Source organism: Lutra lutra, chromosome 6 (assembly GCF_902655055.1).
Source record: "Lutra lutra chromosome 6, mLutLut1.2, whole genome shotgun sequence".
Lineage (NCBI taxonomy): Eukaryota > Metazoa > Chordata > Mammalia > Carnivora > Mustelidae > Lutra > Lutra lutra.
The window spans coordinates 47,728,743-47,754,140 of NC_062283.1; the positions used below are offsets into that span (position 1 = coordinate 47,728,743).

The following is a 25,398-nucleotide window of genomic DNA, read 5'->3' on the forward strand; positions in this document are numbered from 1 at the left end:
ACCTGAGCCGAAGGCAGAAGCTTTAACCCACTGAGATACCCACCCCGGAAAAGAATCTTCTGTAAATCACAAAGGAATGAGCTAGGAGAGCGAATGTACTTCTCTTTCTGATATGTAAGTTCCCAACGTTTTCTAGAATGAAGATCAGTTTTTGAATTATCTTTAACAGTCAAGGTCTACACAGTAGGAAAAAAAATAAATAACACCCTTAAATTAGGATAATTTGAGGAGAATTTAATACAGGAACTATCTTCAGTGGTAGAATTCAAGGGAAACAACAAGGGACAGTGCAGTATTCTAGCCCTAGGATCCCTGGGGCAAGGTGTTTGTCACCAAAATTAGGATTGAAAGGAGCTGAGACTTTTGATTCAGAACTTTCAGAGAAAGTTCAGGGAGTTAAAGCCCTGACCTCACTCTCCTCCCTCTTTCCAGTTTCCCACCTTTGCTCCCATTGGCTGAACCCATTAAGAGGCAGAAGACAAGAAACCTACTAGATGGTGTTGCTGTTAGTCATCCCCAGAACAGGCTGGAGGGAAGAGTGGAAGTGGGAAGGCAAATGAAAGAGAGGCAGCACAGCATCCAAAAATTGTATCAGACTCCCCGACAACTAGTAATTGTATATATTAGTGTCAGTTGCTTATAGATATAAATAATGAATTTATTGAATTGTCATGGAAACAGTAATGCCTTTAAATGAATTTGTATTTTATTAATGAGAAAGCATCTAGGAACTAAAGAAGAAAAGTCAGAATACACAGTGAGCATACAATACACATTTGGTGAACAAATGCGTTCTTGGACTCATGCACAACTTCTTAGCTCCTCAAGGGTCAGAGCCCACACAATGGGAACCACTGGTCTGTTGTTCAGAGGCTTGAAACATGAAACTAATGATTCATGCTAACTAAAATTAGTTTTATGCTGGCTGCTGTGCTAATTGTTGAGGCCACTTTGTCTCATTCAATCCTTGCAGTAACATTTGAGGCAGAAAAAACTGAAACTTAAAAATGTCAAGTGATTTTCCCAAGTTCATTCAAGTAGTAAATGTTGACTTCCAAATCATATCTGCTAACTCCACAGGCCTTAGACATAGAAACTAATAAGTAGTGTCTGAAAATCTAAATCGACTCATTGAGTTAACAGATTTCTGCTATTATTTGAACAAGCCACAGAGAATATGTACTTAATATAATAAAAATCTAGTAATTTATTTGCACACTTTTCGAAAAGTTTGGACCAAAGGAAAAAAATGCAATTTATCTATTAACTATTGTTTTTAAGCTATAAATGTAATGCAAGTCCTTATATTTGATACTAAGAATCTACAGAAACCCTTCTAATGAAAACTTAAGTATAAGTCACTGCAGTTATCCAGTAATTTAATAAAAGTTATCATATTAAGTATATAACAGTTTGTTCTATTCATTTAAGTGGTACTATTCAGTATAAAATGACTCACCCTCATTTTGTAATTCAATTCTCTTATGTTTCAAACTATAGTCAGTGATGAGATTGAATTTACAGAAGGTTTTTGGATTTGAGATATTTTCCCACAGTTATTCTACAAGTTAGTTGTTTTTCATACCATCTAGAGACCTCTGCATACATGAACAGTGGATTGGGTATTGCCTAGATTTACTTCAACAAAGAGAGATTCCAGCTCTTGATACAGTTTTTTTGTCCTCATCTGGAATACTTATTTTAGGCATCTAGAATACTTGCTGTTGATTTTAGGAAAGGAACAATGTGTTTTCTCAAATTATTCATTACATATTTATTGTATTTTTTTTTATTTTTTTTATTACCGAGGGTTAATTTTGATAACCAAACTACTTACCTAAGTAGTGAATTTGTATTTAAAATATGCAAAAATATCTTTTATAAGACTCCAATAAGAAAAGCTAGTAGAAAAACGTTTTCCCTAGTCACTTGAATGACAAGTCTCCCAAGAAAACGTAAGGAAGTGTCCTAGTTAGTAACTGAAACCTGTTTAATCATTTACTGAGATCAGGATATGTCAGTAGTCAGTCATTTCTTCTCAGCAGATTACTTTAGAACTAGAGACACCCCTCAAAAGGAAAGGAAAGTACTGAGCAAACCATATGCAATCAGAGCTTCAGAAATGGGAACTGTTAGATCATCTTAGACTCTTGAAGAACATGATGTGTTGCAAAAAGCCTAGTATTAAAGCCAGTCAAAGAGCCCAAGGTGAAATTCTGGCTTCAATGGTTGCTAAAGATACTTAGCTCCACTAAAAGAAAAACCATATGTAACAGATAGTTATCAACATATTTAGGGATCATAAATGTTCACAAGAGTATATAACTGTTGAGGTATAACGACAAGGAGTAGGGGAGACTGTGGCAAACTGGAAAGTGTGTGCTCTGTTGAAAGCAACTATCATCTGTTCAAGTTTAGGATACTATGGCCATATAGTTCATGTTTTCTAGTTACTATTGCTGCAAAACAAACCATCTCCAAACCAAGTGGTATAAAATAACCATCTTTGGCACACCTTGCTGGCTCAATCAGTTAAGCATCTGCCTTCAGCTCAGGGCATGATCTCAGGATCCTGCGATCAAGTCCCTCATTGGGTTTCCTGCTGAGCGGGAAGCCTGCTTCTCCTTCTCCCACTCCCCCTGCTTGTGTTCCCTCTCTCGCTGTCTCTCTCTCTGTCAAATGAATAAAACAACATTTATTTTTTTTTTAAATTACCATCTTTATAATGCTCTTTCATATTTGAGGATTTTGTATATCAGGAATTCTAACAAAGGACAGCAGGGGTGGTTTGTTTCTTCTTTCCTTTGTCTGGAGCCTCAGCAAGAAGGCTCAAATGGTAGGGATGACTCAGTGGCTGGGGTGTGGAATCATCTGGAGATTCTTCTCTCATATATCTGGCAGGTGATGCTAGATGTCAGCTGATACCTAAACTGGGGCTTCTGCTTGGGATGCTCATGTAGTACTTGATGTTGCTTAGGCTTCCTCACAGCATGGCAGCTGAGAGAGCCACATATGAGTATCCCAAAGAACAAAAGAGAAACTGTATTGCCTTTCACAACTTGGGCTCAGTCTGTTAGTTACAAGCAAGTTACAAGTCCAGCCAGATTCAAGAGAAAGGGTATTAGACCTCACCCTCTCTGGGGAACTGGCATGGTTCAAGCATGGAAAATTGTACTGTGGCTGTTTTGGGAAACTATAACTAGCCACATCAGTTTTTCAGTGCACATTAGCAACTAATTTTTGAAAGTTAAACCCTCTGTAGGTTAAACCAAATATCTGTAGGTAGCCACAGCCACTGTTTTCTAAATTCTGTTCTATACATAAGCAAGAAGTCAGTATCCAGAAAATGTGTCCAAGGACATGGAATTAAGGAGTCCTTCCAAATGGCTATTTGAGGGCACTCTATGGTCTGTTAAGGATGTCCTGAAAACCACGAGTGGACTGTTTGGAGACAATTAGAGAAGAAGACAGACATGCAAATAAACACGTAACATGCAATGAGCACTGTGCTAGAAGGATGTGCCAGAGGTTATGAGAGAACATAGGAGGCCATCTAGTAGTGATGGTGATGAGAAAGTACCAGAAGCTTTCTGAAACAGAGCTGATGCATAGCTGTGATTTAACTGGGTTAAAAAAAAAAAAAAACTTAGCCAGGCAAAGTTAATATACAAAGACAAAGAAATGAGAATATGATGTCATTACTAAAGAACTACATGTCCTTCAGGTGAATCAAATTATAAGATAACTTAGGAGTGGTAGAGCAGTTATTACCTGAAATGATACGCAAGGAACAGGAAGGCTGGATTATAGGGCTCCAGTGTAAGAAAGAATGATTTTGGGGTAGAGTTTGAGGTTGTCATCATATCTAGAAGTTGGTAAAGCTGAATTTGTCTTGGTGAAAATTACGATCATCCTTTTTTTTTTTTTTTTTTTTTGCATCAGCCTGATTTGCTCATTTGAGCTCAGCAAGTTCTCTATTAGTTGTTATTCCATCCTTTTCTGAATGCTCTGTCTGCACTTCCATTGCTTTCTTTGGTTTTTAAATCAATTTGCACTTAAAACAAAAACAAAAACAAAACAAAACAAAACCTCCAGGTCTTACTTTTTTGTAGTTAACACTAGTAATGAGAGAAGGGAGGTATTTTTCTTGAAACACCTGTGGTCGAGATGGAAAATATGGACTTCTGATCTTTAAATTATAGAGTGGGAAAAAAAACAAAAACAAAAACAAACATGACACTTTAACTCCTGGGGGTACCTCAGAAAAGGGAACAGAATTTATTTCAGATGCGTATGGCATAGAGCCAAAATAAGATATAGATATTAGTAAGTCTCCATGACTAGATTCTCTTAATAATAATCTCAACATCCTATTTTACTGTTTCATTAAGGTTATTAAGGACCTTCTATTTTCTAGGTGGTAGAATGAGAATAATGAACTCTATGATATATTTAAGCACAGGATCACAATTCTATAGTTATAATATTGTGGGCCAGATATTCATATTCAGAATTGTTTATATTCTATAAGGGCAGTACAATGCATATATTATTATGCATCTGTGCCACAAATATATATTAATGTTATTGCATTGAAATAAATGAGTAACTATAGTAGGCAGGACATAAATAGCTATACATCATTTATCACTTTGGGTAAGAATTTTGTTGCCTAATAATTTCAGACACCCAATTTAAGAAAAAAATTTGATTTCAGAGTTTTTGAATTTAGAATTCAAGTATAATAATTGTGGATTTGTATATTATAAAATTCAGTAAGACTGAATTATAGAAGATGTGTGAAAGAAGCGAAGAGAGGAGTCGGAAGGACTAGTCAGGGAACACTTGACCATTTCTTGACCAAGGAAGTAAGTTTCTAATAAAAATAATAACCACAACACAGAGCAGCTGCTATATTAGGCACTTTATAACATGATCATATGAGGTAGACAGTTTATCCTTATTACAAGTAAAAGAAACTAGGTTTAGAATGTTTACTTTGCCCAGGACTAGACAAGGTTTGAACTGATTCCTGTCCAATTCTAAAGACTGAGCACTTTGTACTAATACCATATTGCTTCCCAAACACTTCATTTTGTTTTTTAACACCTCAGCTTATTAGGAAATTCTCAAGCTGAAGTAATATCTTCTTCCCTGTAATCTCCATTTATATACATTGATCAGTAAGCAGCTTGTGAAGCTACACATAGTAAATCTAATTTTGATATACCTATCAGCTTTTCTTTATAAAGATAATGTCACTCTATCAATATCCACAATGTGATAGAGTGCATTTTTTTTTATTATTGTGTTATGTTAGTCAGCACACAGTACATCATTACTCTTTGATGTAGTGTTCCACGCTTCATTGTTTACGTGTAACACCCAGTGCTCCATGCGTTCTTGGCTACAATTCTTCATCCCCCGCCCCCATGTGTGATTGTTCAGTATCCTCACAAAAGACGTAGATTGTTTTCCTGACTCCTCACTATTCCATATCTTGCTTTGACTAATACAATAATGTCACATCTTAAGCCTATACATTAAGAGGACTAGCATTTCCCATTTGCTCTCTTCCTATTGCCATGAGAAGAGCTTCTCTTTTTAGCTATTGCGCCCTTAGTCGGAGTTCCGTAATAAACAGATGGGCAGTCCAAACCTCAAGGCCATTCCCAATTCCACCCAAGCTTGGAACAGAGCCCCAGTGAGCCTAGATTAGCAAACCTCTAGCCTAACACAAACACGTGAATTGTCTCATATTGTATGATAATAATATTTTGCGATTGTTTGTTAAGCAACATTATTGTACCAGTAACAAGCCAGTGTCCAGGATCAGGGCCCACATAAACAGGTTTTCCTCAACTGTTCTTGGTTCATCATGATTCCCATTTCACTATTTACTCTAGTTGTTTCTCATAAAAACCACTCCAGTTGTCCAAGCACCCATCTGAAGTGTGGCACAATGATCTTGAGGCACATTATATCAGATGAGATTTGACCGGTGCAAAGATACAGCATTATTATATCATTTGTAATAATGCTTCTTACTTTACTTCTACATCATCCTACCATGTGATTTTCTTTTTTTTTTTTTTTAAGATTTGATTTATTTATTTGAGAGAGAGGGAGAGACAGAGATAGTGAGAGAGAACATGAATAGGGAGGAACAGGGGAAGCAGACTCCCTGCTGAATGGGGAGCCCGGTGGTGCAGGGTTCCATCAAGGACCCTGGGATCATGACCTTAGCCGAAGGCAGAGGCTTAACTGACTGAAGCACCCAGGAGCCCATACCATGTGGTTTTATTAAGTGGCTATGTCACATTATTGGGTTTTATTGAATTTGTTTTCTACTGGAAACCTAGGTTCTCCCTAAATGAACTTCTGTCAAACCAGTTCTAACACCATCCTGCATCGTTGCAATTGATTTTTTTAACCTAAATGCAGACATGTACATTTATCTCTGTGACATTTCACCTTGTTGTTTAGGCCTTTTGTTGATTTGGAACTACTTTTTTGAATACTAATTCTTAAAATCAGAATAGCAGCTATACATCTTAGCATATCTTGTATTTCTTTATCAAGTACCTTTCAAAAAAAATTTTTTTTAAAAACAGAGTACCAAGGACATAGCTCAGTAGCAACCTTTAAATTGACATTGACCACTAATTAAATTCTGTGAGAATAGTTATAAACAGCCACAAATCTACTTGGCAGAACTGTCAGGCAGCTTAGAAACTATTCACAAAGAAATTATGTAGTATTTTAAAACTACTCATTCACTTACTCAACAAGCATTCATTGAATGTCACTATTCTGCACCTACATATTCAAAGCAAATAAGGCAGAGCCTGGATGTCTATTTATTCACAATTAGTGCAGTTTCGTGTGGTGTGTGTGTGTGTGTGTGTGTGTGTTTGTTGTTGTTGTTTTGTTTTGTTTTGGGGTTTTGTTTTGTTTTTTTTTTTACAAAACATAATCCTGGACTTCTGTATAAGAATCACCTGCAAATGAAATAGATCTTGGGGCCCCTGCTGAGGACAGCTGATTCAGAATCTGAAGAGTGGGGGCTCAGGAATCTGTATGTTTGGTACAGTATCCATCTGATCATATGCACATTAGCTACTGAGAGCCACCATGCTAAAGGAAGAGACAGATTTTAAAGACGTTCTGGAACAGTCACAGCTGATCCTACATGAAAATGTCCACAAGGTCTTACAGAGGGCAAGTGGGAACAGGTAACATCTTACCTGGTAACACTTTAATAAGAAGCCAACCGCTGAGCTGGATCCCAAAAGGACAGTGGATACCTTCTTAGATGAAGAAGTAGAGGAAGTCTGTTTAAACAGAAGGATGCCATGGTTGGAGGCATGGGACCATGAATGGAGACATGAAATGGAAGATTCCACTTCATGGAGTCATGAATTGTATACACTCCATGTATGTTGGAGTGTGGGGTTTGGTAATTACAATGTAGATAGAAAAGGGCATACTAAGGAATTAGCATTCACAGTCAGGATTAGAGAAAAGAGAAACATGAAAATATACAATTACAATTCAGTTCATAGCATGCCACTATGGTGGTATACAGAGACACAGCCTCACCTGATTTAAGTTATATTTGAGAGTTTTTGGAAGAAATGTGGCTTTGTTTCCTCACATAAAGAAAAAAAAATTATCAAAACAGAATCACTGTTATTAATTCATATATTCTTACCCAGACTTTGTTTTATTTATTTAAATTTCCAGAGTCTGGTGCATGAAAACAATCCTTTAATAAGCAAAACCTGCTTCTGGAACATTATACAACAGAGGTGAGATTCCATTTATGTTTGAGTGGGAGGAACATAATCAGCATTAACACATAGCCGTAGTGCAGCTTGCACCAATGAATTCAGTCTCAAAGTCAACTAGATTAGAGTATTGAAATAATTAGAAATTATGCTGATGTTTACAGCACTGAAATCTTACTGATACTCATAAATTATGATACAGCCAAAAAGATAATGTGTATACAGTTGGAATTATGTCCATTTCAAACTAGGGTTCAGTAGCTTCTGTGTACTTGTACCAAGAGCATGTAACAGTTCATTTAATAATGTCATGTATCACTGAGCCTAATTAATCAGTCAGTTGAAGGTCTTATTTATAGAAAATAATTGCTATGTCCTAATGATAATTCCATGAATAAAACAGAAGATTAATGTTTTTGTTATAAAATTGCTCACCCTTCACTTATGTAATAAAGGGTCAAAGTAAGCAAAAAATACAAGCCGAATTGGAAACAAATAATTAAAGAGTGTCTATAAAAAGAGGCCATTTTCAGGAATGTATGTGCAGTGTTGAATCCAGATCAGCAAAAATATACTTAATGTATTTCTCTCTTATTTGAAGCATAAGGTTGTACTCCTAAAACACCTATTTTCTATACAGTAGATCATTGCAAAGCTGATCATAATTCTATACTACATGTCTTATATAGATCATCTACCTTGATCATTAACCTATAAGCAGAACAAATATGTCACTCCCCTCAAGAATATCAGCCTGTTTTTCATCCTGCGGACATTAAATTCCATCAAATGAAACTTAAGAGGGCATGTATGGTTATTTCCTGTTTCAGTGTATTTCAAGAAGATGGAATCTCCTTCAGCATTGCAACCCTTATGAATATGAAAAAGATAAGTTTTATGTCTATGACTTTATTGATTGGACAATTACCCATTATTAATATTTAACAAGTGCCTGCTATGTACTAGGCAATTATCATGGGGCTGTCACAGGTTTTCTCATTAATAATTGAGGTAAATATTATTATTTCCATATTAAAGGTGAAGAAATTGAAGTTCAGAAAGATTAAATGATTTGTCCAAGATGACACACTCTATGAAAATGGAAATAGCAGTTTTCAATGTTAAGTTCAAATACTTCTCTTTCTATATTCTGTGTTATCATTTTTAGAAGAAATCCCTGTTTTCCTCCAAATGGATTAGGGAATGGACTGTGAACTTTTTCTGACTCATAATGAGCTACCTTTGAGTGAGACTTATATCTTTTACTTCTCAAAACAAATTGGCCAAGATAACTGCAGATGGTTATTATGTTATCTCTCTCTCCATCCATCCATCTATCCATCCATCCATGTTTAATGTAGTTTACTAGTTAATTTTGGAAGACACAAATTTATATTCTATTTATACTATAGTATATATTTACACTATACTATATATTCTGTTTATACACAAAACAGCTGCTCTATAACACAATGCTATTGGCTGAACAGAATGAATGAATGATGAAATGAATGAATGAATTTCTAAAATATTTTAAAACTATTCATCCAATCTTGATGGAATTCCAAAGATACTTTAAAAATATATATGTAAAAATATACATGTATCTAAAGCATTGATCTTTTAGAACTCTGAAAACTGTTGATATTAGAGCAGGGAAAAGGGTATTTGCATTTTAATTGGACAGGTACACATAAAAAGGAATGTATTTCATGTAATATTTTTGAGCATACACACACACACACACACACACACACACAAAATGATCGACATATTTCAAATTTTAAAATATTTTAGGGTCACCTGGGTGGCTTAGTTGGTTAAGCATCTGACTCTTGATCCCAGCTCAGGTCTTGATCTCAGGATCATCAGTTCAAGCCCTGTGTTGGGCTCCATGCTGAACATGGAGCTTAGTTTAAAATATATATTTATGGGGTACCTGAGTGACTCAGTGGGTTGAAGCCTCTGCCTTCGGCTCAGGTCTTGATCCCAGGGTTCTGGGATCGAGCCCCGCATCAGGCTCTCTGCTCAGCAGGGAGCCTGCTTTCCCCTCTCTTCCTGCCTCTCTGCCTGCTTGTGATCTCTGTCTGTCAAATAAATAAAAAATCTTAAAAAAATTTTTTAATTAAAAAAAATTTAAAATATATATTATGACATATATTTTTAAGAGAATTTATTTCTTAATATTTGTTTTGATTATTTTTGTATTAGTAATGTATAAGTTTGTCTCATATGGTTTCTTTTTACACAAGTTTTTATTTACTAATGAATGCAATGATAGTGAATTCCCTAAAAAGCAAATGATCGTATATGTGAGCACTAATTTCTAGTATCAGAAAGATTAGCTTGTATGTTTTAATTCTCCAATTTCCTTCAGAATAAAGCCCAATTTCTAAATGGAAAAATTCTTGAATGGAAAATGAAATGTATAAGATATGAACACATAATGGTGCTTAAGTAATGTAAGCTATACATTTTTCATATTTAAGTCTATTAATCCCAATGTTATTGCTATTTGTGATTTTAATCTCCAAGCATGAAATTAAGAATTTTAAACTATGCATAGAAGGATTCACTCATAATTAGCAGTTATAGTATACATTTTCTTTCCTATGTTTTTTCCTTATGATTTGATATATCATAATTGTGTTTTATATTTACCTATTCTAATAATTCAGAGTATTTCATTTCTAAACCCTTGAAATTAATTGGTAGCAGCCCAGTTAATATTAGGAGTCTTCATTTCTAACTACTGTAGTATTAAATGACAGTGGATTCAGAGACCACCAGTCATTTGTGCAATTTAGTAATAAAATTCAGGCACATTTGGTTGCTTTTCAAAATGTACCAGTATGCTGCGATCATAATCTACATGCTAGGTTTACAGCTTTATAAGTAGCACTTTCATGGAACTTTATGAAATTTAACAGAAGGCTTTGATCACCATGTAAGTGGATATAAAAATAAGGAACTACCAATTTGCAATTTGAGGATGGGAGCTGGGCTGAAAACTTACCTTTACTTGACAAATATTTCTGGAACTACAGCATAAATGCACACCATAACCTGTTTCAGCGTAAATGCTTAGGAGAGCAAATTTAAAGAGAGTTTACTTGCATGCTAAAAATAGTTGGGGGAGCATGCTCAGGTCATGATCTCAGGGTCATGAGATCCAGCCCCATGTCCGGCTCTACGCTGGGTATGGAGACTGCTTAAGATTCTCTCTATCCCTCTGCCCTTTGCACCCCTGCTCACACGCTTATCCTAAAAAAATTGGTAGTTATAAATAATAATTCCTATTAATACATTAATCAAGTCCTTTATCCCTTCTTCTAAAATATTATTTTGTAGTTTTAACTTTTCTTCAATTGAGAAAATAATGAATGAAGCTTTAGTTAAAATTCATCCTCATCTAGTTGTCCAGATTCATAGACACAAACCTTCAGTCTACTCAAGAGTCAAAGAGAGGTTGAGATGAAAGACCACACAGCATAAACTAAGTGCAGCCAGAACTTAACGAATGAGGGCGCTTTCATCTTCGGATGACCACAACAAGCCGTGGTGTATTCTTAAAGTGTTTAATTATCTCTGGTGATTTTTTTTAAAGATTCTATTTATTTATTTGACAGAGATTACAAGTAGACAGAGAGGCAGGCGCGGGGGGTGGGGGAGTCGGGAAACAGATTCCCTGCTGAGCAGAGCACCCGGAGGTGGGGCTCAATCTCGGGACCCTGGAATCATGACCTGAGCTGAAGGCAGAGGCTTTAACCCACCCAGGCGCCACCCAGGCACCCCTCTCTGGTGATTTTTATGTCCTACCAAAAGATCAGGCAAAAATTAAGCAAAGTGTGGATCTTTTATTAAGTGCATCCTCTATTTTTCCCTCACTTATACCAGTCTGGTTTGGTTACGTGAACAACTCTTATACAGCAGTGTTCTCATTTATATTACAGCCAGTATCTCTCTCTGTAACAACTGAAGGTCCAAAGTATTTCCTTGACAAGCTTGGTTAGTCTCAGTGAGTCCCAGCTAGGCTGCTCCACCATCTGTGCGGCTTCTCCTGCCACAGGGCCATGAACACCAACTGCTAGATCGTGAAACCCTAGAGAAACTAAGGGTTGTTACGTCACAGGTGCTGGGAAAACAGCTTGATTATGGTGACAATATTATTTGGTTTCCTGGACTCCACTTTTCATCCTAACTTTTTCTATTGTGTTCACTGCCGTTTCATTAGTTGTCTGAGGGAATTGCTATCGGTCTGTTTGGGATAAAATACTCTTCTATCCATCAAAGAAGAACTGGAATTTTCCATCTCTGATTTTTTTCTAGTTTTACAAATGACCATTAATAAATCAATCAGATATTTCCCTGCCTCCTTTTACTCCGCTTGTGTATATGTTATTTTTCCCAAATATTTATTAATGCCTATGGTCTTGATATCAAAAAGCCAAAATTTGTGGAGAATTTTACGAACAACTAGATATTGTTTAATGAGTCATTGCAGCTAACATGATTTTATATATGTGCCAGTTCTTAGGAAAATCTCATCTGCTATAACCACCAGAGTAATTAAGTTCCAAATCACCAATAATTGTCATTTTAATTAACACTTCCACAATTGTCACAATGAATTTAGATACCTTGATAGCTATATATTTTCTAAATATAAATATAAGAATAACAGTGAACCAAAAATTAAATAACCAGGTTGTGTTTATACTGAATTCATTTGTCTGCTTTTACTCACAGTATTAAACAACAGAAAAATGAAACTAATGTAATGAAACAGTAGCTTTCTGAAATAATGGCATGAAAAGCTTAGAGCCAACACTACAGTCTACTTTCTCTAGCCAAATCATTTATGTTTTTAAAGTTGAAAAATAATGTAATAATATATAAAAATCACAGATGAACTGGTCAGTTACACCACTTTTAAACTTTTAATCTGAATTTCATTCATATCAGAAAACAAAAGTGTTTCATTTTTCACTGCTCCCATTGCTGTGAATATAAATAGACATCCCTTCTGAAGCATATACAAAGTTTTATAAAGATATTTATAGCAAAATGTTCGAAATTATTCATGTTCAAACACAATCATGTCTTCTTGAATTCTTTTGCTCAATCACTTATTCATTCAACAAATATTTACTGAATGTCTGTTCATTTTTAAGGGTTGCTTTAATTGCCAACTATATTATTGGTTATAGCTTCATTAGTAAGGAGATCCACAATTCAGTGGCCCAAATAAGAGAAAAGTTTATCTCCCTCACACATAATAAACATGGGTAAGTAGGTGGGTTCTGCGCCATGATACCATTTAGGGATCCAGGCTAGTGGAATGCTATCTTAGTTTAGACTGCTGTCACAGAATATCATACATGGTGTGGCTTATAAAACAAAGACTTATTTCCTGCAATCCTGGAGGCTGGAAGTCCTAGGTCAGAGTACCAGCATGGTTGGATTCTGGTGAGAAGTCTCTTATGGATTGCAGACCTCCATCCTCTTGTATCTCTACATGGTAGTAAGAGAACAAGAGAGCTCTCAGGGGTCCCCTTTTTAAGGGCACTAATCTTATTCATAAGGGCTCCACACTCATGATCTAATTACTTCCTAAAGTCCCCACCTCCTAATACAGTAATATGGGGGTTAAGATTTCAATATATAAATTTGGGGAGACAAAAAGATTTAGTTCACCACACCATCACTGGCTCCAATCATTCATACTTCCAGTCAGTTACATAAAAGTTGAAAAGAAGTAGAGGACAAAGGATTTTACTTTTATTTAAATCATTAAAAAATTTTTACATATCATTCTGTACCTGGCTACCTTCAAATATAAGGGAGACTTATAAGGGAAACTAGGAAATGTAGTCCTGAAGTGGTCAGTCTCTCTTATGGAAGAAAAGACAAATGGATTTTGGAGGGGAACAACTAGAAGTCTTCTATGTCCAGCCCTCTAGTCATACAAATACGAGTGAATACCCTTCTTCTCACTAAAACAAAGATGCCTACTTTCTACCCAATAGAGGAAATCCAAGTTCAATTCCAATTACTGCAACCGCTGAAAATCCAGGATCTCTGGGAAATATACAGACTTATATATTAGGTCCTGATTCTTTGAAGTCTGGCAACCTGTAAATGACAAAGAGATTAATGTTCCTGCTCTCAACTTTCTTCCCCATAATACCCAATATAAAGTGGCGGTAAAGGAACAGAATCATCACAATAGAAACTTCTGTTGGGAAACACTGAAGGGCCCATAGACAATAAAAATGATAAAATCTTGACAAGCTAAGACACCTAAACAACAACATTGAAATAATATTTTGGTTAGTGCATCTGGCAACCTTGGTTTTCTTTTATGGAGGTTATACCAGATTTCCTAGAAGGTTCTTCTTTATCCTAATTGATAAAAGGTCTTATCCATAGCCACACCTGAATTGAGCCAAATATAGCATGCCCTTTTTAGGGAGTTCAAATTTTATGGGCATGCTTCCTGATTGTACATGTTCAGGGACCTGAGGATTGTTTTAGGGATCATATATGAGAGCAAAATCTAATGGGACGAGATGAGGGCATTTTTGAGCAGCACTCATTATCTCCTCCTATTGGAATACAGGAACAGCTGACTTCTCTAATCCTGTTAAGCCCCAAATTTCTGAACATTCTCTCATTTTAAATTACAGAACTGACACATAAATCAGGCAGAGATAATTTCTCTTAGCGAAAGTTCTATTCATTTTTGTTTCTTCTGGAAAAATGGCCCATTCTTCTTTAAGTTCATGACTTTTGTAAACCTTTCTAAAGGCAGCAGGATTCTGAACAACTGAGCTTTGTTCAGCTTTTTTCCTGTAGTGTCAAAATATACGCAGACCTATAGGCTACTGCTCCAAGTTTTCACAGGCAATGGCGTAACAGAGCTTATTTGCTTTCTACCTGGCTGTATTTTCTTCCTTGCACTCTCCACCCTACTTCTAAGATTATGCCCAATATTGGGGGATTTTAATGGCATTTCTATACTTCTATGTACTCCTTTCTTTTTTAGACTCAACTGTTGTAACAGAAAGATTCAAAGTTCAATGGCTCAAACAAGATAAAAAAAAAAATTTCTCCTAACAATCCCTGAGATCGGCAGTGATTTACAGTAAATCTACTCCAACAGGAACATTTAGAGACAAAAGCTCCTCCCATGTCGCAGTCCACCACTTCCTAAGGCAGTCTTTCTTAGCGTGGTAGCTGCTAGATCATCACTTGGACTGCATGCTACCAACTGAGCAGGTGAGAATGCACAAGTCCAAGATGAAGAGGTTGTCATAAAACTGGAAGTAACCCTCACATCTGTGCACCTCCCATGTTTCCTGGCTTAGTCACAGGGCACATCTAGTTGTAAGCATAGCTGAGGAATGTATTCATTCACCGTTCAGCTTTTTGTCCACGAAACATGTTTTCCTATAGAAGAAACGAGAAGTCATATTTGGATGAGCAAAGGTATGGACTCTGGCAGAGTCCACTATGATTATCATCTATTATTTTGCATCATCCATTATTTTATAAATGTCTTATATGTCCTACTTTCTCCTTTTCAGAGTAGCTGAAAGTTAAAACTCCTTCTTGGTGTGTATGTACCATTGATGACCCATAATAATTGGAGTTCCTTTCTCATGGTCTCTATTTTCTTCTTCCTGTCGCTTATCTTCATCAATTAAAATTAAAATTGAAATACAGTGTGACACATAGTTATGCCACTAGATAGTGGGGCTAGTGGTCTTCATACAGCATGTTGGGAAACATAAGCAGGCTTTTTCAGGGAAAAATTATTGATTGGGACGAAGGGAGAGAGAAGCTGCTGTCGATGTCTTCATTTTCTCTTTATCCCTCTAAATGGGAATGCTGCTTATTAAATCACATTCTCATGACTGCCATTTCTTGATCACCTGGGAATCAATGTAACAACTCTCAGGAATTTACTACATATTAATGAGGGTTCTCAAATAGGTTATATCACTTCTATTAAGCGAAGGATGCGTAAGAAGGGATAAAAATCCAGCCGACAGTCAATGGCCTTAGACTTATATAGTCCCAGAGATGGGAAGAAAAACATATTGCCATGCTTTTTTCCTTTTTGTGTATAAACATTCTGGACAATGAAGTTTAGGTTCAGTAGCCTTCTTTTATTTTTTCTGACTATTTTACACTAAAAATTGAATTAATGCATTATCAGTTGCCTCCCAGAAAGATAAAGAGGGCCAAACTTCTCTCTCTTTCTCTTTTTCACCTCTAATACATAGACCTGTATTATCTTTTTTGCTTCTTTTTCCTTACTGTCAGTGAAATCTGAAGTGTTTAATATAATGAGACCTATGGGCTTTCCCTGAGGGATAATGACAACCACAGAATTTTAGGCTTCTGTGTCTTTCAACCTAACCCTTTGGTATCTGTGGCCCACCCTCAGTTCTTATACAATTTAGTATTTGATATTAAGCCATTTTTCTCACCACACTTTATATAATTAAGAGAAATTAATAATCTTGACATAACTTACAAATTTATTATATATATAATATATAAATCAGAAATTAAGATTCAAGCTGAGGACGTAAAATGAAGGAGCTTATTTGCAGGAAAAATACAGGGTCTCATAAATTATCAATGTGAGCATATTAATAAAAGTAGCTACTGTTTATTCTGAGGACATCTCAGAAGCAAGTGGAATGGTCGCAGGAGCAGGAAGTGGTCAACGGTGTTAAATGGTGCTAATGTAAACTGAGGACTACCTCTCCACCACTAGATTTGAAATGTCAAGGTACTGACAAGAGCTATGTCATTGGAGACAACAGCTTGATTGGACTATCTTCAAAAACATATGTATAAAAGGAGAGGCAGTGAAAAGAATGAACACTTGCCTCTTTTCAAGAAATTTTACCAGAAAGGGTCAGAGAGAGGGGTAGTCATATCCCTGTGTGGGGAAGTGAGGGTGAGAGAGGACTTTTCGGGGATGAAATGCATGAATGCTAATGAGAATGGTGCCTTTAGGGGAAAATGGTGCAGGACAGAGTGATGAGATCCGTAGTGAGGGAAGACTTGAAGTAACTTGAGTAAGAAATGGAGGAAGGACACCTTCTTGTCAGTTATTGAAACGGGGAAGCATCTAATAAAATATTAAAAATAAATCACTTATCTATTTGAGAAGGGCATGGACAGGCTATGGAAGGGCTAGAGGGGCGTATAAATATAATTTCAGTGTTAGGAAGTGAAGATGAAGGGGATACATATTTCTTAGGGTAACAGGGTTAAGAGCCATACACAATTGGGCAAATTGTCATCTTCTATAGCACTTTTTCTTGGAAATAGATCTTTATAACTTCCCTCTTGACAAATTTTGAAGTATTATACTTGTGTTTTAAGCAAAATTTGATTTATAAAATTGGAGGTTAGAGATAAAGAAGTTCTGAGGTGCCATGAGAAAATCATAGCACTCTTTGTCAATAACCTGTATTTTTCTTCCTGAATTTTTTTTTTTTTTTAAGGATTGTGTTTGATGCCTAGAAGGTTCTCAGGATATTACTTTAGCACACATTTTGCTTTCAAATTCCATATGAGTTTCTGGGTTGATTCCTCCTGATTACAGTAGCATTGATTGCTGTCTAAATCTGTTGCAGTGTCCCTGAATACTATGACTACGGTCATGGAGTAAGTGAGGATGCCTATGACAGCTACGGTAAGACCTTTTCTTTACTAAATCTGTGAAATCAGAACATCCATCAGTCACTGACAACTCAGAAATTATTTCTTTCTACCCCCGGTTTTTACAGAAGTCCAGGCTAAACTGATTTATGTAATTCCAGGGTGAGGTCTGACATACAAGAGCCAGTACCAGAAACCTGGACAGATCAATTTTGATCAAAATTTCAAAGCAATGAATCAAAATCATAGATCATTTTCAACAACAGTGAGCATTTTGAACAGTGTCTTATATGTTCCACTATGTCCATTGTCTGACTCATTGATTTGACAACAATGCTGTGTCTTTCCTGCTGTCACAAAGATCATGGAGGAGTAATACACAGTAAAAATATTTCAAACATTTAAGGGCCGAAACTGTGGCTTCAAGTTATTTTCTTGTAGCTCTTAGAAGTGCCATATAACGCTTGGCATAAGAATTAATAGTCAAAAACCATAAGTGACTCTTAATGTCACAAAACAAACTGAGGGTGGCGGGGGGGAGAGGGGTAGGGAGAGGGTGGTGGGGTTATGACATTGGGGAAGGTATGTGCTATGGTGAGTGCTGTGAAGTGTGTAAACCTGGCAATTCACAGACCTGTATCCCTGGGGCTAATAATACATTATATGCTTATAAAAATAAAAAAAAATTAAAGAAAGAATAGTCAAATAGCATGTCAGTCTATAAAATTAATTTCGAAAACACTCTTTAGTTAAAATACTACTTAATATTAATTTTAATTCAATTCAATAAGATGTATTGAGTATCCATGACATATCCATATAGCATATCACTTTTGAAAGGTAGTCTCTCATTCCTTAAAATACATATGCAATGTCACTGCTTGTCCACCTTGAAAAAGGACACTGATTTAAGTATTTTGGGGCCCCAGTTTTTATTGAAGTAATACCAAAGCCACTCCGTTCCTCTTTATGGGGAGCAGTAGAAGACATCACGAATGCTACCTCGGGAGGAAAGGAAGAAGTGCACCCTCCTTGAAACTAGTTACCTAACCGACTCGCTTCTCCGCTTCTCCGGGTGGAGTATCACGAGGCCAACCTCAGAAACAGGAGTAGACAAATAACCCGTTCCCACGGTGACTGCCATCCATAAGCTGCTTACTTACATATATCTTCTCATTTATCTTTTATGATAAATTGGACTATTAAGTGTTTTAACTCCGTTTTCTAATGAGGAAACTAAACAACAGCGGTTAAGTCAATATGAGGGTACAGCTGTGGGAAGCAGCTTCTGTTTTTAGAGTCTCATCGGTGTTTGGAATGCGATTAGTTGCTGCTACCACACACGAAGCACCTACCTATTAGGGCTCCATACTAAGCAATTTATAATGAGGATTAGCGATGATGGACATAATCCTCATTAAGCACTCTGTGTATATCTACATAATCGAATCCCCACCAGAATGATACAGGGTACGCGCTCGTATTGTCATCGAAGCTTCACAAATAAGGAGCTGAGGCTCAGAGCTGAAGTAACCTGCCTGAGTTAAACAATTCACAAATGACAGCAAGAATGTGAATTCAAGCGTGTCTGGTTTCGTTGTTGGGAGTGGGGGCAGAGTTCAGTGGACCTAGCAAGAAAGAACAGGATCTGGTACTTTAAACCTAAGTTTATTTTAAAGGAAGGATGTTGAGCTTTGTGAGATTTCTCTAAATCCTGCCAGCTACTCTCCCACTAATCTAAGGGGATGAAGGTCTTCGAGAGTATTTTACAGGAAAAAATAAAGAATTAACCCAAAATGATCACTAGGCTCACTCTCTCTCAGATTCCAGCTTCTCCAGCACCAATCAAATGAACATAATTTCCCTGCTGTGAGAGATGGGGATATTCTCCAAAATAACAGAAACATATTTCCAGAAGTTATTTCACAGAAAAAATAAATGATGGACAAGTTCGCACAGGTCTGCCTTAGTTGATGCAGCATTCTCTTAGTCCAATGGCACAATAAGTAAATCTGTTGCAAGGATATTCTTAATCAAATAGGAATCAAGGGGTGCCTGGGTGGCTCAGTAGGTTAAGCATCTGACTTCCGCTCAGGTCATGATCTCAGGGTCGTGGGATGGAGCCCTGACTTGGGTTCCCGGCTCAGCGGGAAGCCTGCTTCTCCCTCTGCCCCTCCCCCTGTTCTCTCTCTCTCAAATAAATAAATGCAATTAAAAAAAAAAAGAAATAGGAATGAAGCCACATGCCTTGTATGATTACTTAGGATGATAGGTAAATAAGACACACCATGGGCCTTTCTTTAATTCATTCAACTGTGTGCATATAAGTATTTACAGGTAATTGGAATATGATGGCATACATAATAGACATGTTCCCTCCCTGGTTCCTACTGTCTGTTGTTGAGAAACCTATGGCTACATATTAAAAAAAAAACCTGTGCCAGATTATAAGCCATGTGATATAAGAGAAGGTCAGAGAACATTCCTCATGTAACAAATATTTATTTAATGGCTAATATGTGCAAGCCATTGTACTCAATCCTGGAGATACTGTGGTGAACAACCTCTTGAAACTCCCATTACTATTTATAAATCACTTTTTAAAAACTGGGATTTTCATTTGCAAAATATGGTCATTGCTTTTTACACTTGCCACAATTTGAGGAAAAATCACCGCCATGAGCTTTACTTTATGGAATTACATGTACTAAAATCAATGGATGATATCTGACAGTGTAGCTCATAATAAGAGATGAGTTTTCTAAGTATTTTTTTTTTAAATGTAATTGCCATGTAAGGTAATAGGGAAAAGTGTGTGAATATAAACTATTATCTTTTCGGATCTTTTAACAGACATCCAGGGACCATGGTCAGGAGGGTGGTGTCCACCTCTCTGATCTATGGGTCTTACATGATTCTATCTTGTTTCTTTGATTCTTCTCCTGCAGCAAAGTCTAGAGACAAACAAAAACCCCTTTTATTTTAAAAGCTACACCTGCCCATAAGCACAAGATTTCCTTCTGGGTCAAATTACAATTTACCAATAAGTACTTCTCAACATCCAGAAAAAGTTGACAAATTATTTTTAATAAGTAATGAGGAAAATGTCTGGTCAGAGTAAAAAAGATATTAAGTGGGAATTTTTAAATAACAACTTTTTTTATTTTACCTATTTTACTAACTAAAATGTCAGCCAAATTGGCCATATTCTTATTGTGGAAAGATTAGATACATGTACGTGGCTAAAAATAGATTGGTCTTTAGGGCCATGATCTTTTCTTTGGCCATTCGGATCTGTTGCCACTTTCTGACATTATTGAGCAAGCATCAATTCAAGAATACGCTTCACATTCAAGATGTTTTTATTCTTTATTTGAAAATGTTGATATGTCAACACTCTATACGTTCTAATTTAGGAAGCCCTTCTTGATTTTCCTGTCAGAAGGATAATTGTTCAGGACAGAGCTTATTAAGTCATTCTGTTGGGGTCAGAATGATATTCCAGGGGCTGAAGCAAGGAAATCTAACTAATGTGTTGTAACCTTTTTTCATGGTGTAGATCTCAAAGGAAATGATATGTGTGCAGCACAGTGGGTTGAGGAAGAAGCTGCACATGAGGCAGGATTTCAATAGCCCAAGGTCCACCCCACTGCCCCATAGCCCTCTCAGCTCACTATGAACCATCTGTGGTACACATTTTGACCATAAAATAGGGACCAGAGACTCTGAACAAAGGCAACTATGTTTTGAATGATGCATATGTGAAATAGTTTTTAGGATATTTTTTGCCACAGTGTTTCAAAATCAAAGTAGATACGTAGTTCTGATTCACCTAAAAAAAATATATTTTTTCTTATGCTAAAAATAGTACACATCTACTATAGAAAATTTGTTTTGCAAAAGAAGGAATTTAAATCATCCTGAATTACGCTACTATATGTATTCATTCTTTACTTTTATATATTTTGCCAATTTTTTAATCCATCATGATACACGTTTTATTTAAAAAGAGAACACAATGTAGACTGCTTTATAAAAATTCCTTTAAGATTTTCCTATCACTAAGTAAAGGTTTTCTTTTTCAGCTCTTAATCATTACAATTATACCTTGACAAATGCAGAATTTAATATATTTTTCACATGTGCTATCAGAATTAACCACTAATATGATCAGTTGAAAAGGAATACTCCTTTTGTATAACCAAGAAGTAACAACAATACTTGCAGTCAATCCACATAGTACTGAGATTTAAATTTTGAGAATTCTCTTCCTCTCATATCTTCTACAGACAATAGAAAAAGGGCCAAGTCAAAAGCTGAGAAACAGTGAGTGCTCAGCATCATCATCTTGACATCTAATTAACAAATTAATATGCGTTGTATACACTCAGATATTGGTATCAGGTTATTATGTGGAGGCAGCTTGAAGTACAGGCTTCGTGCTGATAGGTTGCTCATCCTATCCTATGCAAAAGGACAGATGATGAAATTTAAATATGCATGTGGAGCAGTTATTTGGGGACTTACTCATCTAAAATACAGATGGATTTTTTTCATTAATTTTCCATACCTCACATAGTAGCTAATGTATTAACTAGCATCCATTTATAGCTTACCTTTAAAGAACCGTGTACAACCTTTCAAATCAGTAACATTTAAACCTCGCACCTCCACTTATTCATTCATTTCCATTCTAAATCAATAATTCCTCTCTTACATTTTGGTTGTATCCTGGGCACAGATACTAAATCTCAGTGGGTTGACTGTATTATTTTTATAAAACAAATAGCCCCAATCCTCAGTTTCCTGGCCACAACCCAGATTTGGACAGTAGGTGAAGAGTGTTACAATAAGTTGCCTCTCCTGCTCGGGTTGGTGGAAAGAACTGTGGGGCAGGTATTGGGAAAAGGAAGAAGGAGTACTCTTCAGGATAATCGGGTCTCGCATTTGAAAGACTCATGGATGGACTCTCTCTTTTAGGATTCCTTTAGAAATGGTTTGAAATAAACTACCAGAAGTAAAAATCCAATCATTCAGTGTGATTCCTCACTCTGAATCTTCACACATTGTGTTTTGTATATCACTAGATTAAAATTGTATTTGTCTCTTTCAGGCCCATAAGTCATGTTGAAGTGACAGATAATGTTGACCTCAAAGAAAATCATGCATCCTTTTGGTTGTCATCACAATTGGATTATTCAAGATATTTCCATACAATTTGACATTAAAGATTAAACTGTTCTTTCTTGAAGCATTATAAATATAAAATTTTAAACATTAAATCCTTTATATAGATGCTAGTACTAAAATACAACATAAATAATTTATGTTCAATACTTAATGTATTAATATTTATTAAATACTTCATTGATCTTTAATTTTATTAAGTTAAGATTTAAATTTTATGTTTCTGATAACTTGAATTTATTTTTGGAACACAAATATTGGACTCACAGAAATCCAAATCAGTTTCTTCATTTTAAAAATATTTCTTAATTTATCAGAGTCATTATAATTGTTTTGGGTAAATCTAAATAGCTCATAATTCAATAAGGGTGCATTTTAAATATAGTGCATAGATCAGCTTGGCTAAGCAATACTTCACATAGGAAACACCCTCTGAATTCTCTCTCAGACTGACAGCTAAGAATGGACGGCAATATTCTCTTCTTAGAGAAAAGAACTGTTTATTAAAATGTATTTGATGTATGAACTAAAGAGCTAATTACTCATCATTCTTTAGTGGCATTTAAGATGACAGCTGTGTGGAAGCAAGGAGGATAATATTAATACACTGTCTTGAAATGAATGAAAGCAAAAGAATTTTGTCCCATATTCTAGGGCATTTGAGTGCTTCACTTCAAGACGATTGTAGAACACAAAGCTCATTTTGTTTTCAGAGGCAGGAATGATTATTATCCTAGTATGAAAATAAGCCCTGCATTGATTAATCTGTGAAAACAGCAAAAGAAAATGAAGCTAACTGACAATCATGCCATCCATGTGATTCAAGAACAAATTCTGTCCATTTTTAATAGTAAGTAGAAATATCAATTTGAGGAAATTGATTTTATAAATGAAGATAATCTTCTTAACATGGGCAAGAATTTACCAGACATTTAAAAAACTCATGTATCCTAGGACTTATTTTTATTTTTCCTAGGACTTATTAATATTGAAGCTGTTACATGATAGGCTACTGAGAAAAATATCACTATAATTTATTCTATTTAACTTTTAATATAGATTTTTAAACTTTATTTTTAAGGTTATTAGATTTCAATTATTAGACTTTATTAGTCCTTTATTTAAAAGGGCTAATGAAATGGTGCTTCTAAAGTATTTTAAAATTCACTTTTTTAATAAAGATTTTATTTATTTTTTTGAGAGGGAGAGAGCACAAGTGAGGGGGAGAGAGAGAGAGAGAAGCAGACTCCCTGCTGAGGAGGGAGCCTGATTCAGGACTTGATTTCAGGACCCAGAGATCAGGACCTGAACTGAAGGCAGATGCTTAACCAACCGAGCCACCCAGGTGCCACTAAAACTCACTTGTAAAATTAACTTAAGGCATAGTTAATTTTTTGGTCTTTCCTAATTCAGAGGTTGCAATGAGATGGATATCTAATTCAACTAGTCTGGATAATAAATGTAGATTATGTTGCCCAGACAGACAATCAAAAGATCAGTGTCTTGCTACTCTATCTCTTCCAGTGTAACAGATGTATTACAGTTTCCATTCAGTTTTAGGCAAAACTGGAACTTGCTTTACAATATATCAGATCAGAGATTGTTAACCTTAATGACACATTTTAGAACCACTTGGTTAATCTTGAAAAAAATATTAATGTCCTGTTACCACCCAAGATCAGCTTCATCACAGTCTTTGGAGATGAGAACTGGGGGCATCAGTTGAATAGTTTTCTGGGTGGTTGTTCTGTAAGCTAAAGTTGAGAACAAGTTTTAGATACATATCTGGGAGGTGATGAAAAGTAGCCTGTAATTTTAATATGAATGATCAAAACTGTGCCAGGCACCTGCATTCTTAAAGGCACCACACAGAGTCCTGCAGAGGCTATCTTTTGGAACACTGGGTACTTTATAAGCAAATATTGTGTTCTAGGACCTGGCATTTTAAATTCACTTTTTAAAAAGCTGTAAGTTTACATAAAGGAAAATAGGATTTCTCCCCTTTTTGAACAATTGTGTGCTGAACATTTAAATCTCTAAAATTCACCCAACAGAGAGTTCACAAAAAATTACAGCTCACATGCACCTATCATTTCTCTTGTGTAGGCCATAAAACAAGCCATAGGAAAGTTCTTTTATCACTTTCTTTTCTGCTGAGTTAATGGTGCAATCATTTTAACTGATGGGGAGGGAAGAGTTGAGTGATTTACTCTCAGAATCTTGGGGTGTACATATCATGTACAAAAAAAAGTAAATTCAGTATAATGATTTATATTTAGAATATACAAAAATGAGCTGTTTTTAAAACACAAAGTACAGAATATAAAATATAAAGCTGGAAAAACATTTTCTTGGCTACCTGGAAATAGACTAGGTAAGAAAAAATATATCCTGAAGGCATACCACCTTAAGGGGTCTTTATAAAATTTCCACAGTTTGGGTAGATTTTTATTTCTATTAATAGAGAGCATGAATTTTTAAAAGACAAAGATACATTGTCCTGAAATAAATGTGCAACACATATTTATCAAATATGTCATAATTTATTGAATGATCCAATGGGAACTGATATATATGGATTGCTGGAAAAAATGTCAGTTGAAAATGTAATTATGATTACTGATGACTAATATCAGTGTCTTTTTATAAATTACCTAGCTCTGCTGGTAACAAGATAAGCTGGGGGAGGGGGAGGATGGATCTAGAATACTTAGGTCAGTCTCTCTGGAGCCTG

The 25,398-nt window shown here is 35.8% G+C and overlaps 1 protein-coding gene across 5 annotated transcripts in view; it reads left to right on the top strand.

The window, feature by feature from the left end:
• Window positions 1-25,398, top strand: part of KHDRBS2 (KH RNA binding domain containing, signal transduction associated 2) — a 618,929-nt gene that overhangs the window by 558,839 nt on the left and 34,692 nt on the right. The window contains exon 8 of one of the 5 annotated variants that reach the window (XR_007128211.1): window positions 17,453-17,511. The exons of the other annotated variants lie outside the window; for them this stretch is intronic. The gene's annotated coding sequence lies outside the window, so the exon portion shown is untranslated. The remainder of the gene's footprint in view (window positions 1-17,452; window positions 17,512-25,398) is intronic. 5 annotated transcript variants of the gene reach the window in all.